Genomic DNA, 17,510 nt, shown 5'->3' with positions numbered 1-17,510 from the left:
TGCGAAATTTTATCTTAGGGCTTAAGGCTGTTGACTCAATTGCTAAGCCTTTGAAGATATATTGTGATAACACCGCAGCCGTTTTCTTCTCTAAGAATGGAAAGTATTCAAGTGGATCCAAGCACATGGATTTTAAGTACTTGGTTGTTAAAGAAAGAGTCCAGAAACAACAAGTGTCAATAGAAAATTTAAGTACAACTCTTATGGTTGCTGATCCATTAACCAAGGGATTGCCTGTAAAGACATATGAGGAACATGTTATTAGAATGGGTCTTTTGAGCAATCCATGATTTGATGAGTTATGATTATGTAATTGACACTTAATTTAATGAAATGTTTTTGTTTTCCTGTTTCCAATTATGTGTGCACATATTATATTTGGATTTAACAGGGTTTGTCCTAACAAGACAAAATTAAAGGGGCTATTATGGATTAGAATAGTAAGGGTTATTAGTGGCGTAATACATAGAAGGGAATATGATGAATGAATCATATGACCGCTATGATTCACATTAATAACTCAAACTAGTTCTAGTATTAAAGTACTCTATTTACCTATTATGGTAATCACCTTAATTTTCTTTTAAAATCGTGATCACGTGTCAAATGTTTTGTATGAAGAACCCACCGAGTCAAATTGTTTTTTAAACTTATTTTTCTTAATCGATTCAGTGGACCAAGTGGGAGAATGTTAGTTTACGTTTTAAAACGTTTTAATTTTTGGTCCACTAATCTTTATTTTATTTAATTAAATTGTGGGTAATTCAAATCATGGTATTAAGGTGATTTTATGGTAATTGATTTGTAACGTTGAAGGCAATAAAAGACCATGATGGTTGGGATTTGTCTTCTGCCGTTACAAATCAATCGTGGCCCTCTTCTCTCGTCTATAAAAGAAATCCACAACTCTTCTCCTCAACCATCAGACGCAATTGAGAATTCCATCACTTACAGAATATTAGTGAGTTGTGATATTAGAGAGATAGAGAGAAGAAGGTGTGCTACGAATAAAGTTCTCAAGGAGATTCGAAGGAGGCCTGGCTAGGCTCGGCTTGTAGATTGCTATCGTTCATCGTCTCTATCGAAACCCATGGCGAACGGTATGTCGATAATCTCTATTACGTGATTATATTCTTAAGATGAATTTGATTTCAAGATTCTGTGATTAAGGTTTTCCGCATAAAATAAATAAAAGTCTTTCACTTCCATGTAGATACCTATGGAAGGACGAGGTCTAATGCACATAAACTAAGTTGGGGTTGACCCAAGTCACCCAACGAAGCCCCTCTGACGCTCAACTTGGTTGGTATGATCAACACGAGAAGTGGATCTCAAGATAATCAGAATAACCAAAATCACAAACCTTATATACGTGAAGATTTGTTATTTATAACTAAACTAGTAACCATGCCCCGTGCGGGAATAATTACAAAAGAGAAAAAAAAAATCAATATGTTGAATATATCGATATAAGTAATCAAGAATACATCACACTAAGAAAAATATAAATAGATGAATTAATAATGTCGAGAACTTGGTCAATACAATTAACAATAATTTTCACCATTGAGCAATCACACTAAAGGCTTCATAGCTTGTCGTAGTCCAACAGATCATCATTTCCCATGCTCCGTTGTTTCTCAACATCCTCAAGATTGATATTTGGGGAAGCCGTGAAAAGTGTACAAAATCGTATAGTAGAACTGAGAAGAGGCACGAAAAGACTTTCTATATCTCATAATTTAATTTTCGCAAAATTCATATTCCTTAATTATGAAATAAGAGGGTCTAAGAAAAGTAATAATAATAATATTATCAATTAACTCACACACCCACACAATACACGTAGACAATCTAATTTTCTTTTCTCCAATAATCCCCATCTCAAACCTCACTCTTTTTTATGTTATCTTCCATAGACACAATCTAATATTTCTCTTCTAACATTTGTCATGAAAACTCGAAACAACCGGCCCAATTGGGCTCTAACCCAAAAAGCCCAAGAGGCTCATTCAAAGGAAAAGCACAACACAAAGGCCATTAATTAAGAAGCTTATGGGAAGAAATCTAATGTTTTTTTGTCCCACATTGTAGATAACCATACCAAACTCCACCTATAAATATGTGTTATCAATCACATAACAGGGAAAACACTATTTAGGCAATTAATTAATATTATTTGCTTATATTGTGATAGTTTTCTGACTTGAGTGTCGGAGGACAATCGTCGGGCCACCCCTGGCGTGTCACCTAGTGTTTTCAACTGTTTTTTAGGTTAACGAGTGGAGCGATCTCTTCGACTACCTCGGTTGCGTGGCAAGGACTCTCGGCATTCCCGATATTGGACTTGAAGATTCCCAGACTTAGGAGGCCTGTGGGCTTCAAGACCATTGGGCTGACCCAACATTTCGGAGCAGCATTATTTTGGCGCCGTCTGTGGGAATGCAAACTAGATCGCGTGTCATGAACGGAGGTGGTCAAGGCGATCTCAACCAGCTGCCTCGAGGAAGCAACGGAGTCTCAGAGCCTCCTCGAGGTAGCGGCTGAATCTCAGAGCCGCCTCGAGGTAGCGGCAGAGTCTTAGAGCCGCTTCGAGGAAGCGACGGAGTCTCAGAGCCGCCTCAAGGAGCGGCAGAGTCTTTGAGCCGCCTCGAAGCAAAAGAACTACGAGAGCGGCCAACGAAGAGAGTCAAGGCGATCCCAACCAACCGCCTCGAGGAAGCGACGGAGTCTCAGAGCCACCTCGAGGTAGCAGCTGAGTCTTAGAGCCGCCTCGAAGCAAAAGAACTACGGGAGCGGCCAACGAAGAGGGTCAAGGCGATCCCAACCAACCGCCTCGAGGAAGCGACGGAGTCTCAGAGCCGCCTCGAGGTAGCAGCAGAGTCTTAGAGTCGCCTCGAAGCAAAAGAACTACGGGAGCGGCCAACGAAGAGTGTCAAGGCGATCCCAACCAACCGCTTCAAGGTAGCAGTGGAGTCTCAAAGCTGCGGAGAAGGAAAAGAACTACGGCACACGAAGGTGGTCAGGGCAATCTCAACCAACCGCCTCGAAGTAGCGGCAGAGTCCCAGAGTCGCCTCGAACGAAAAGAACTACAGGAGCGGCCAACGAAGGTGGTCAAGGCGATCTCAACCAACCGCTTCAAGGTAACGCTGGAGTCATAGAGCCGCCTCGAAGGAAGAGAACGACGGGAGCGGCCAACCTTGCGGGATCTTCAGCGCCGGTCATCTAGATGACTGCAGAGGAATTACAAGCCTTAATGAAAAAGACGGCGGCCAAAGTAGCATCTTGGGCAGCGACGGACGTTGTAGCTCAGCATATCAATGCTCAAAGCACAACTGACTTTGAAGAAACTATTCATATGGGAAGCGATCCTACGGATTCGGTGCAGGTCCATACCACTCCGCCAATTGTGGAGCTTCATGACTCAGATGAAAGAGTATCGCTCGACGGCCAAAGTTATTTCTCCGAACGGGCTCCTCGAAGATGCGCTCACCACCACTCGCCTCAGCGTAGCACATTCTCATACCTCACACCTCGAAAAAACACTCACCGCCACTCGCCTCAGTTTAGCACATCCTCAGACCGCGCGCCTCGAAGAAACGCTCACCGCCACTCGCCTCAGCGTAACACATCCTCAGACCGCGCGTTTCGAAGGGAAACTCGTCGCCAATCACAGTGTCCACTAAGGCAAAGAGCCCAAGCCCCTTCAAGGGAGAGAGCGACGCAAAGCTGTCGGACGAGAAACTGTTATTCCCGGTCGTATGACTATCGTCAAAGGCCTCGAGGCGAGGGACACCACGAACATACGCACCATCGCGAACTCGGAAGTAGAACTTCCCGACACCAATAATCAAGAAGGCATCGACCAGGCTCCGACGACTACAATTAAAGGAGTCCTCGGCGAGAAGTCTCGAGGTCGACGTCTGCTCACTTTGGGGGCATTGTCCACCCGAATTACCCATTTATTCCTGCTATTATGGAAGAAGTGTTGCCTCTTGGATTCAGGATCTCAATCTCCCCCAATTCGACGAAACCGGGGATCTCCAAGATCACTTAAATAATTTTTTCGCCAACATTGACCTCTACGGTCTTAATAACGCAGCTCACTGCAAGATTTTTTGGACCACGCTAGCTGATCAGGCACAAATTTGGTTCAACGGCTTGCCCGGATGGTCCATAGACAATCTGGACCAACTAGCGACGGTTTTCCGTCACCAATACTCTATAAGCAAGAAATACGCCAAAACTGGTCGTATATCTTCAAGGTCATGCAGCGGGACGGAGAGTCGCTCATGAATTACCTCTAACGATTTGTCAAAGCAGTACATGAAGTGCCCCTCCTTAATCACGAAATGTTAACCAACATACTGCAATACAATTTGAAGTATGTTCGTTTTCAAGACTTGTCAAAACGGGCACTTGAGAGAATTCCTAGAACAATCACAATCTTGAAGAAATACTTTACTTAGTATTTACTATTGCCCCACGCGGGCCCCATGTAATTTCTTTTCAGCAATAAATCGGTGGCATACCGCCCCGCACAATATTTTCAAGGCATACCGCCAGCCGCATAGTTCTTAATAAACTATTTTAGTCGGTGGGATACCGTAGCCGTGATTTCTACATCAACAATTTGTCTTCTCTACACGCTTTCGTTCAAGGCATCTACAATCGATTTAACAAAAAATCAATAGACTCAAAAAATAGCTAAAGGGGAAGATATCAAGGATCACAAAGGGTCTGGCCAACCCGAACCTTGGTTTCTCGCTCTCCAAAGTTCCAAAATATAGAGCAACTAAAGCTCAGGGGAGTCTTACCCGCCACAAAAAACTTAGGTAAACGGGCAGACTTCCTACATAAAAAACTTGAGGGTCTGATCAACTATCAAGTGCAAAAATACGGACTTCCCACTAGGCGTTAAAGTCAAGGGATACCGTCTTACCTAAAAAGATAAAGTAAAAGCTTATTCTTTACGAGAGTCGAGCCTCTCACTAGGTGATATAGCTAAGGGATATCGTCTCACCGAAAAAGATGAAGCATAACTCATTCTTTACAAAAATACGGTCTTCCCACTAGGCGTTAAATCCAAGGGATACCGTCTTACCTTAAAAGATAAAGAAAAAGTTTATTCTTTACGAGAGTCGAGCCAACTGGGCGATATAGCCAAGGGGTACCGTCTCACCGGAAAAGATGAAGCATAACTCATTCTTTACGTAATGCGTGCTTCCCACTAGGCATAAAGCCAAGGGATTTCGCCCCGCTAAAAAGATGAAGTAAAGCTCATTTTTTTACGAGAAACGGACCCCCCACTAGGCGATATGGCCAACGGATGTCGTTTCGCCGGAAAAGTTGAAACATAACTCATTCTTTAGGAAATGTGCGATTCTCACTAGGCAATAAAGCCAAAGGGATATCACAACTTCATCCAATAATTTTGGCGACTGATCGCCGCCGTACAACAAATGGGACTCCCTTAAACAAATATCATCGCCTAACTGCAGCGCCCGCCTCTGCAAGATCCCTGTAGCCGGCTTCAAAATTTCTTGCTACCTTGAAACTCAAGGAAAACAAGAAAATTATTTCGTCTTCGAGCGACTATTCCTAATTACTCCCAAACAGACTCACGGGCCCGTAGCTCAACCTGGGAGTGGGGGGCTTAATCATGTGCCTAATTGGGCTCTAACCCGAAAAACCCAAGAGACTTATTCAAAGGAAAAGCACAGCACAAAGGCCCTTAATTAAGAAGCTTATGGGAAGAAATCTAATGTTTTTTTGTCCCACATTGTAGAAAACCATACCAAACTCCACCTATAAATATGTGTTATCAATCACATAACAGGGAAAACACTATTTAGGCAATTAATGAATATTATTTGCTTATATTACGATAGTTTTCTGACTTGAGTGTCGGTGGACAATCGTCGGGCCACCGCCGGCGTGTCACCTAGTGTTTTCAACTGTTTTGTAGGTTAACGAGTGGAGCGATCTCTTCGACTACCTCGGTTGCGTGGCAAGGACTCTCGGCATTCCCGATATTGGACTTGAAGATTCCCAAACTTAGGAGACATGTGGGCTTCAAGACCATTGGGCTGACCCAACATTTTGGAGCAGCATCACTCAAGATTGACATTTGGGGAAGCCGTGAAAAGTGTACAAAATCGTATAGTAGAACTGAGAAGAGGCACGAAAAGACTTTCTATATCTCATAATTTAATTTTCGCAAAATTCATATTCCTTAATTATGAAATAAGAGGGTCTAGGAAAAGTAATAATAATAATATTATCAATTAACTCACACACCCACACAATACACGTAGACAATCTAATTTTCTTTTCTTCAATAATCCCCATCTCGAACCTCACTCTTTTTTATGTTATCTTCCATAGACACAATCTAATATTTCTCTTCTAACATTTGTCATGAAAACTCGAAACAACCGGCCCAATTGGGCTCTAACCCAAAAAGCCCAAGAGGCTCATTCAAAGGAAAAACACAACATAAAGGCCCTTAATTAAGAAGCTTATGGGAAGAAATCTAATGTTTTTTTGTCCCACATTGTAGAAAACCATACCAAACTCCACCTATAAATATGTGTTATCAATCACATAACAGGGAAAACACTATTTAGGCAATTAATTAATATTATTTGCTTATATTGTGATAGTTTTCTGACTTGAGTGTCGGAGGACAATCGCCGGGCCACCCCGGCGTGTCCCCATCTACCACCACCAGACACATTTGCACATATGAAAGGCCAATTGTTTTTTAATAAAGTAAGCTTCAATAGAACTCTTTCTGTAATCTTTTTACTCCGATCCGTAGCCACCAAAACCATAGCCTCATTTAATATTCTAATTTTTTTTTTTTTAATAACCGTCAAGTTTAACATTATGCAAATCATGTCGACCATGATTTTGGGGACTTCAATTTTAAATCGTTGTAACCAATAAAAGGAGATCATGGAGTTTGTTTGAATGAAGAGAAAATAATGTATATAAATTAATGGGAGTTTCTTTCTTGGTATAGTGTGTTAAATTGCACAAAATCTTTAGAGGTTTCCAGTGATGAATTTACTTATATTAAAAATAAATAAAAAATTCCTGCCCAGAAATTAAATGTATCGAATTCAGTAAACTTAAACATCATCCAATCATAAGAAAATGCGAAAATCGTCAAAAACAATTCTTGAATGAACAATTAAGAATTGACAAAGCAGCATACATTTTCTCTTCAATTAGGTAAACTCGTAAACATAAACAACTTACCGTATATAATATGTAAAATATATCTGATAAACTTACAAAATACGCCTTAGAATTTGTCACACCTTCTACAAAAGAACAAAACTCAGATTATTAAGTTAAAGATTTACAAAAAGAAAAAAAACCAAAATAAAGTCGGTAACTCTAGTAATAAATTTCATATATTTTAGAGTTATACGGTTCATCAATTTACGGAGCAAGAAACTTAGGACATCAACAATTCTTCCCAAATGACTTACAAAACTACTCAATGAACAACTTTTAGAGTTTTGAATGACATTAAATGAAACATAAGAGGAAACAAAATGAACCTAGATTTGAGCGACTGACATCGATGCATAGTTTGATCTGGAATTAAATGTAAAAAATGAACCAATGATGTTCTTTTATGGGAGACTGCAATGAAGCATCCAATAATGCAGAAATCTTCGGATTAAAGAAACCATGCACGTCTGAAAAATTATAGTATACAACAATCATGATAATTTTTAGACGATAAACAAAAGGATAGTAAATATATATCAAAGAAGGATAATAATAGTTGTTATGGACATAGTAGGGGTGGGCATTTGGGTCGGGTTATTCGGGTTATGACCCGATCCGGCCGGGTTTTACCCGACCGGATCGGGTAATTTTGAAGTCCCCGGGTTTTTGCCGGGTTCGGGTACCCGGCGTCCTTTAACCGGGTCGGGTCCGGGGTTTAGAATTTCTAACAGGGTACCCGGCCAAAAAAAAAAAAAAAAAACAACTATTGAGCTTCCAATTCTCGTTTTTATATTGCAACAATTTGTTTAGTCGTTCAAGTTTTTATATTGACACCTAATTTTATTATTATTTTTTATAATAAATAAATGACTTTGTAATAGGTAATAGTTCAGATATCAACATTATTATTGAATATATTGACGAGAAAAAAAACCCAAGAAAAAAAAAAAGAAAAAAAAAAAAAAAAGAAACCCGAACCTGACCCGAAATAATCGGGTACCCGGTTATTTCGGGTCGAGTTCGGGTAATGATTTCCAAGTCAAAAACCCAAATAACCCGACGCGAATAACCAGAATAACCCGACCCGACCCGACCCGACCCGAATGCCCACCCCTAGGACATACTGGGTATTCAATTCCAACCAGGGGTTCTTATAGCTATCCACTTTCTTCCATGTAGCTTTCATGATTTCATCTTTCCATCAAATTGTAGCATCTCCTCTTTCAGTGTTTTTCATGATCCTGTCATGTATGAAAATAAGACAAAGCATTGTCAATATCATACTTTTGTTATCATCAAATAGCCACATAACTTGACATTTCTATCTACCATCTTCAAAGAAAATTATTCTATTAGACGTCCAACTCTAAGAATAAATATATGAGATGTTCATACATATGCTAGAATCAAACTAAGAGCTCAAAGCGTGAATGCTTACCATTCAATTCTTTCCTTGAAAGTTTTTTGCATATTGCATATCCCTTTTCGCATTCTGAAAGGTTTGATACTCTCTTAAAAAAACGCAAAAAAAAAAAAAAAGAAAAAAAAAAGCAGTTCAAAATACAGCGTAAAATAGTCTTTATATTTATGAAAAAACTAAATACAACTATTATGGAAAAGTTTTTATCCAACTAAAAATGAGAAGAATAAATTTAAATACAATTATTTTGCAAAAACTATAATGATACTAAGTTAAAAATATTGAATACAAATTCTTAGAAAATATGTTAAACGACTTCACCGAAAACACCTGAAAGAATAATAGGTATTTGCAGTCAACCTTTTAATTTTGTTGATCCCCACAGCAGCTGAAAATGCCGAACAACGATTTGTGAAAATCCAAAGAATGTTTAGGCAAAAAATCAGACAAAACTAAAGATTAGCTAAAGTAAAGTAAAAAAGCTTGCCGCAATTTCCTTGGTTATTGACGACAATTACTACCTTAATTGACCTTACATATTAAGAATTCCATTCAAGATTCGAGCAAACGAGGCAAATTTGAACAGACAATAAAGGTGATGGTGCGAAACTCCTGAGCGTGAAGAACATAAGCAAAAAATATTATTTTGTCTGTACTTCTTCTTCTTCTTCTTTCGGTTTCGGGATTAGAAGAATCACATGAATTCATGGAATCGATGCATGGCGATGAAGATATTAAAGGAGAAAAAAGAAAACGGCAACAATAACGTGGGGTGTGGAAACTGTCTTGTACGGGTTTTGATATATACTGTGCGGTTTCATAAAGATGTGAAAGAATAACTGGCGAGAAAATCTTGGAAGAAGGAAGAGATAGAGAATGAAAAAAAAAGGGCAACAAATAACGTGGGATAAAGAAATGGCTTCTTCAAATTTTTGTGTAGCGTGCGGTTTTACGAAAGATGAATTTTAAAAAAGAAAGAAAAACTAACTAAATATGAATTGACTAAAATGTCCCTAAATTTAGGTCTAGGGTTGCAAGTCAAAATATATTTCTTTTATATATAAGATTAGTAGAATATTTATTAGAAATTATCTTTAAATTAGATTAACAACCTTAAAAGGCTTATGGACTTAAACTAATGAAATTGACCCATTAACTTATTTATTTATGGGTTAATAAGGCATACCTCTCATTTGAAGAAAAAAATTAGAACTAAACACACCATATTAGTTTATAGTTGGAACCACCTCATTTTTTCAAAATCCGAAAATACCCTCATATTTTCTATTTGAAACAAAACCCCTCATCAATTTATTAAAGAAAACTCATAAATTCACTCCAATTATCCCGCGATTCATGCTCGATCAAAATCACCCAAATTCTTCCCCAAATCTCACGAAAATCTTTCCCATTTTCGCTTCGAGTGTTGCTACTACTCATCACCCCCCTGCAAATAAACCCTACTTTGTTGTATTTCTCGCAAAATCACATCAAAATGAAAGTCAAAATGATTGAAGCAATAAAACCATTCAAAAACGGTGAAGAAGGCAACACAAATCACATAACAAATTGTTTCAATGTGCTATATTGTTTGAAATTTTTTGGTAACACAGTAAAATGAACAAATTTTCAATTCAAAATGAAATATTTTGGTAGTCAACTATAATCTTCCCAGAGTCAACTATAAAAATTGGGTAGTCAACTATAATTTTTCCAAAGTCAACTATAATTTTTCCGAAGTCAACTATTAAAATCCGAAATCAACTATAGTTTCTCACTAGTTAACTATTCCGATGTCAACTATAAATATTCGAACCTCTCACTGCCATCTTGACGGCTTGACTGCATTACCTTCGGCACATTCCATTTGTCCTTAAATGCTATATTTCCGTGATAGCTTATGATTCCTAAAAGACGGGCAACGGTTCGGAGGTCAAGCCCCACCCTAGCATTCGGTAGTCAACTAGAATTTCTTCATCAGTTAACTATATTAATATCCATTTTAAGATCGATATTTGGATATTCTAAATGGAACCCCGACCACAAAAACCTCAACTCTGGCGATAAAATCATAACATGTGATTCATATAGTCGAAAGTAGACTGTTTCCGATGTACGAAAAATGAGATAGAGAAAAATGAGAGAAGAAAGGGACAAAAGGAGAGAAGAAAAGGGGAAAAAGAAATTGAAGGAGACGATTACACACACAAAGAGAGAGAGAGAGAGAGAGAGAGAGAGAGAGAGAGAGAGAGAGAGAGAGAGAGAGAGATGATGTTTGATAGAAAATGAGAGAATTGAATAGAAAGTGGATAGAAAAAAGGAGAAGAAAGAGAGAAAAAAATCACGAAAATAATGGGGAGAGAGAGAGAGAGAGATGGAGAGAATGATAAAATATAGAAAGAAAATGGCACAAAGGGAATAATAATAAGGCCAGGGGTCTAACAATTCACAATATCAATTTAAGATTTCTTCACAAAGATCCAATTATAAAATGGATCTAAACTCTATTATTTTGTGTATTGAGGAGGTTATCCCTCATTTTGCCCGCATGGGTGTAGCTCAACTGGTTCCGAATGTGGTAAGTTGGTACAAGGTCCTAGGATCGAATCCTGGCAGCCGTAGTGTGAGATTTCAACTCCAGTGAAGATTGGTTCCTTGTGGGCACCAAGTCCGGGTCCGCTACCTTAACGGGCTGTTGAGTTACCATAATTTACATTCCTCCATCAAAGGGATGGGGGCCCTGGGGGCGAGGAATTTCGCCTTTTGGTACAAGGTTATCCCTCATTTTCCCTTTATGTATGGATTGGTTGTGTTTTGAGTCTGTTAGAAGGCCCAATGACGTATATTAAATGTGTTAATAATTTTATTAATTGATTCTTTAATAATAAGCCCCTCAAACCGGTAATAAATAGAACTAAGTTCACTCTTAATATTTATCATTTGTGAGACTCCCTAGCATCTTTTGTACCGAAAAATACCCTTCCCTTACATAAATCAACATAATATTTTCGTTTTTACTTTTATTTTTTAAACTTTTTTTAATATTTTTGTTTTTATTTTTATTTTTTATTTTTTTAATTTAAAAAAAATTAACTTTTTTTCTGCTAAAAATAATACCAATTTTTTTCTCACTTTAATACGTCAAAGTTTAATACCATATTTATGTTAGGATAGTAGACTAAAGTCTCGCTTTTAGCTACATAATTTTATTATTGAATTAATAAAATTATTTATTATCATTTTATGAGAATCTACACTAGGGTATTCAATGCATTTAATTGATTGGTTGTCAATTAATTAAAAGCATAGGTCTAATATTCTAATAGTATTCGAGATGGTGTGCTACGGCGCACAGAAAGATCATTTCGAAAGTTCGTTTAGAATATAAAGATAAACGTTCACAATCTAGATGGAAATGGACTAACCATTGGTAAAAGATTGTAGCACAATATTTAAGTGATTGGTCTTTATCACAGTAAACAGAGAATAACTTTTGTAGTTATTGTTTTGACTTATTGTGCTAGCACACCCGGCATGTGTTGAACCTGACAAAGTGAAATAATTGTTTCATCGCTGTTCATAAATGAAACTGTATTATTTCTAGTTGACAGCATATTACTTACTCTCTTAATCCCTAGATAATTAACGTACACATTTAATTGATGATCTCTACTTTGATGTCACAATGTGAGAGATTCCTATATTGAGTCAAATGGCCCCCGGTGCGTTGGGTAGAGACATTAAGAATTAATAGGTGGAAATTAATTATCGAAAGGAATCCACATCTCTGAAATATGGGATTGATAATAACCCTTTAGTAGCTTATAAGATTTGTTTATGCCAAGTCCTGGCCAGGTGGATTTCGTATCCGGCATACTCAAATAAGTTAAGCGGGTAAGACTCATGAAAAGAAACCATTTCATTTATTTAGCAGTGAATAAATTATTTGGTGGTTATAAGATTTCTTAATGTGGGGAGAATCTAAGTAATGATCGACCGGAGCTCGAATGTAATATTTGAGAATATAAACGGGAGTTCAATAATTATTTGGTAGTGAAAAATAAATAATTATTTAATGATAAATCAAATGAATTCTTTTAAGAGTTTGGATTTAATTAATTATTAGTTGCCCGATTTATATTTTCTCCGTTAGTCCCTATTGTAGCCCGTTGGATTTTCTAACTAATCGAGAAAATAAAGTTCAACCAATGTTATATATTGGAATTAATATAGCCGAAAATTAAGTTCCCATAGGCCATAGGACTGCAATTTTCGACTATATAGAGTTATAGAAGGAGTGGGATTTGTTTCCATGTAATCCGCTCTATGTGGGACTCTAATTCCTTGTGCTATATATAATAGAGATTAGGTTGATGAGAGAAAAGTTTTTTGGCTACACGTCTATTTCACGTTGGAAGAGAAATATTTTTTCTCTTCTTATTTTCTCTCTAAGTTTCTCGATTATAGTTTTAGATTTCTTCAAGTACAAGTCCACCCTTGTAGAAGAATTATTAATCCGGGATATACAATAGAAGATTATAGGTTTTTTAGAGCAAACATTTATTCCCGAATTTTCTGAGCAGTCCTGCGAAGCAAATCACCATAAATCAATTGTTAGTCGGATATGCTCGAAATTTATACAGTAGCTTCCTAACCCTTAGATCTACAATCCGTCCGAAGGGTTTCTCGATCGGATCAACAGTCGCGGAGATATCGGTAAAGGAAGAGAACATAAAATTTCTGGACAGCAGCTTTTACGAAGGTTGAAGGCTTGACGTGGATCCTCGTTCGTGCGCCGAAGATAGAAACGAATCTGCTCGCGAAAACTGTAAGTTGCTAGATTAGATTTATTCCGCTTTAAACGAATCTAATAAAAACATGTTAATAAAATTAAAACCGACTAATCTAGAACCTCTTGCGAATTTTCATTGAATCCTGGGCTTAACATCCCAACAATTTATACAAGTTTTTACAATTTTTTCGTAGATTAATACCACAAATAATATTGTTTATTATCAAAGTACAAAAATAACCCTCATGAAACAAAATACAATTTATACCAATAATTTTTTCTCCCTCATTTCAATACGAAAAAAAAAACTCTTCTTCTCCCCCAATCCAAACCCAAACCCGTTAAACCCTCTTTTCTTCTTCTTCTTAAAAACCCTCCAAAAATTCTCAAAATTCGAAAAATATCAAAACCGCACAAAACTTATAAAATGTAGTGACAAGGCAACAAAATGGTAGTTTACATGGAAGGAGAACCCATTAAAGTACCCATGTTTTTTTGTTTTAGCTTGGAAGTCGATTTTGAAGTTTTTTTTTTAACCTCGTCGACAGTTTTCGACACATACATGTCAATTTTTTTGTTAATTTTCGATACTAGCTTGTCGAGAAGTATTTAAAAAAACAAAACAAAAATGAATTTCAACACATACATGTCGAAATTTGGAGAAAATTCATTTTTTTTAATACATTTTTCGACAAGTTTGTGTCGAAAATTAAAAAAAAAATCGACCTGTATGTGTCGAAAATTATAGGCGGGTTTTAAAAAGAAAACACTTCCAAATCGACTTCGAAGCTCCAAAAGGACATGGATACATACTTTAGTGGATTCTCCTTGGTTGTAAACTACTCCATCTGTTCCATAATAACTGTCTCTTTTTAAAAAATATTCTTGTTTCATATTATCTGTCACTTTAGATTTCAAATACTGCATTAAATGCATTTTTCCTGTTTTAACCTTATTAATGAAACTCTAATCATTATTTTTTCTCTTATAAATCATTAAATAATAAAGGTTGTTTTAGTCATTTCTATATGATTTTTCTAAAATCAAGATATATTTATTGAGTTTCTTAATCTTTGTGAAAAGTGAAAAGAGACACTTATTTAGGAACGGAGGGGGTACTATTTTGTTGTCTTTTTTTTTTGAGAAAGAGAAAAATTTATTAGGCAAATCTTGGCAAACTTTGAGGAAGAAATGTTCCCTCAGTATATGAGTTGCCATGCACCTTAGCAATAGCATTTGCAAGACAATTTCCGGAGCGTTTAATAAATTCGAAGGAAATACTACTAAAAGAAGGAATGAGAAAAAAACATTCTTCAACTAATGCCCCGAACGTAGCTGTGGTCGGAGTACCGTCACGTAAAACTTCTATAACTTGGAGACAATCTCCTTCAAGAATAATTGATTTCCAGTTTGCCATCGTTGTCTCATAAGGGCCTGGAGTGCTGCTCTTACTTCACCTTCAACTGGTTTTGATCTTCCAAATACTCGCTCGTTGCACCACCAGATACATTTACCACACCAATCACGGACCACCATAGCGATAGTGAAGATATTCTGGTCCACCGAAAATGCGGCATCGAAGTTGATTTTGAATGTACCCGTCGGCGGTGGTTCCCATTTTGTCGGATGCTTCGCTGGTTTGGGTATAGGGGTTTTGGCAGTAGCTTGATTATATTGTTACAGTAGGTGACCGACAAGCCAACTTGTGGTAGTGGTCTTTCCATTTATTATTGTAATAAACAAACCTTTTTCGTATTAATGATAAAACACCTTGGTATTCTATATCTTTGTCCCTTTGTCACAAGCATAGATATAGTCCATACAGTTATTACAAGTACTAGTAATTGATCGTTAGGATCGTGAGATATTTACTTTAGTATTATAACTGTTAAACGTGTTCCTAGTCGAAGGGTTACGCCACCAATGAGGATATCGGCCTTTCCCAATAAGAGACTAGCACTTAGTGTATGTGTATGGGATAATTACACTTTTGGTCCCTCATGTTTGGCCCGATTCCACTTTTGGTCCCCCTTGTTCCAAAGTGAACAAAGTTCACCTCCATGTTTCCATTTTACACACTTTTCGTCCACTCCGTCATATAAGAAAGAAGAAACGCAATTCATCTTTTTGTGTTTTTTTTTTGTTTTATGTTTTTTTAATAATTGCTTAAAACATATATCTAACCCCAAAACAATATGACGGAGTGGACGAAAAGTGTGTAAAATGGAAACATTGAGGTGAACTTTGTTCACTTTGGAACAAGGGGGACAAAAAGTGGAATCGGGCCAACCATGAGGGATATCACCGTGACTTCACTAGAGGACCAGCTGTATGCATAAGTGGGTGCTCGTAAGTTGACGAGTTCACTGAACTCCCTCACCATAGAAATCTCTAAGTGGTTCTCAAAAATCGAGTAGAGATATCTATGGTATAGTTGTAAACCATTAGTTCTTATGACCTAGACATCACCGTGAATTCACTAGAGGACCAGCTGTATCGTGACATGTCCTTAAGTTCCACCGAGGACCACCCCAAGGGCCAGTGTTCGTGCAGTCCGAAATCTAGTGGGAGGTCTGTGCATAGTAGTCGGGGATTCGATCGCTAGAATAGTCTTGAATGTCCTGTGTGTTCTCATAGTTTGTAATCTCTAAGTCTCTGGCCAGAACTGACTGAGTGATGATTAGAGAATTCGATTCTCTAAGTCATGCACGTACCGATTACAACACTTAGAACGATCTCACAGTCATTGAACTACTAAGGAGGTGTCGATGAACCTATGCCTATAGTTCAATCGGGACACATGAATCAAAGGGATCGTACTGTACGTTAACTATATCAAAAGGTTCTTGCAGGCACTTCATTTGTATCTAGGGAATCATGACGCATAGTTGCTAGACGCCAATTTGGGTGATTAAGGTGAAACAAGCTTCATCTTAATCATAACTCTAAGGGACGAGTTTTGACCACAAAGGGTTGTGGGCACAAAGCAAGCTTACACATGAATCATCGAGGGTCACACTGCTCGTGCACATGAGATCTTTGAATACATGGTTAGAGGTAAAAATGTTTTATCTTTGCATGATTGGAAGTTAATATGATTGGATCCAACATTCGTAGTTTTGAATTATGAATGAGAATAAGAAAAGGAAAATATAGGCGAACATCTTAGTGGACTTTCTAAATCGGGAAGTTTCCAAATTTAGAAAGTGCACTGAATTAGGGTTTCCACTTTTGGAAAGTTGGAAAATGAGAATTGGCACTTGTAATGACGAGGACATTATAATGATTCCGAAAATGTAATTGTTACAATTTTCCAATCATTGAATTGAGAGAGACGAGCGAGTAAAAGAACTAACGAACTTAAGCTGTTGGCCTGTTGGGCCCGGTCCAACTTAAGCCCGTTAGGGCTTTTATGCAAGACACTTTAAATACTTGATTTATAGGTCTTGCACAAAAGAGACTTGACACACAACCCTAACGAAACCCTAGCCGCTCTCATCTCTCTCTCGGCCGATCTCTCCAGCGGCCACCACCGCCGCCGTCATCGTCCATTAGCTGGAATCGGCCTCCACTCGGCCGATTAATCGTGGTAGATCCTTTTCCTTTTTATTATTTCCGTTTATTCTAACTACTGCGTGTCTAGTGCCACGTTTAGTAGATCGAAGTATACGAGGTGAAATCCGAGAGGAGGAAGATCGAGGAATCGAAGAATCGAGGAGCAGCCACCGAGCCAACGACGCACGCGCCTCCACGCGCTGCCCGAAGACAGTGCGTGAACCACACGCGCCGCTGTTGCTGACGTCGTAGCCACCGCTTTACCGTTGCTGCCCCGGATTGCACGGATTGGTTTCCGTGGCAATCTTGCTTCGTTTCGTGCGCCTACCTCATGCTTCAAGAGGTAAAGTTTCGAATCCGTTGTCGTTCGATTCGATTTAATTTAGATTAAATATGCATGTTCGTATAGTAAGTATGTTTGTATGAATTTATGTATATTATGTGATTACATGAAATTCGTTATTTACTGCGAGCATGATTAATTGTTTAATGCG

This window comes from Erythranthe guttata, chromosome 13 (genome assembly GCF_056151865.1).
Source record: "Erythranthe guttata isolate IM_541 chromosome 13, IM_541, whole genome shotgun sequence".
Taxonomy (NCBI): Eukaryota; Viridiplantae; Streptophyta; class Magnoliopsida; order Lamiales; family Phrymaceae; genus Erythranthe; species Erythranthe guttata.
This window is presented reverse-complemented; position numbering follows the sequence as displayed.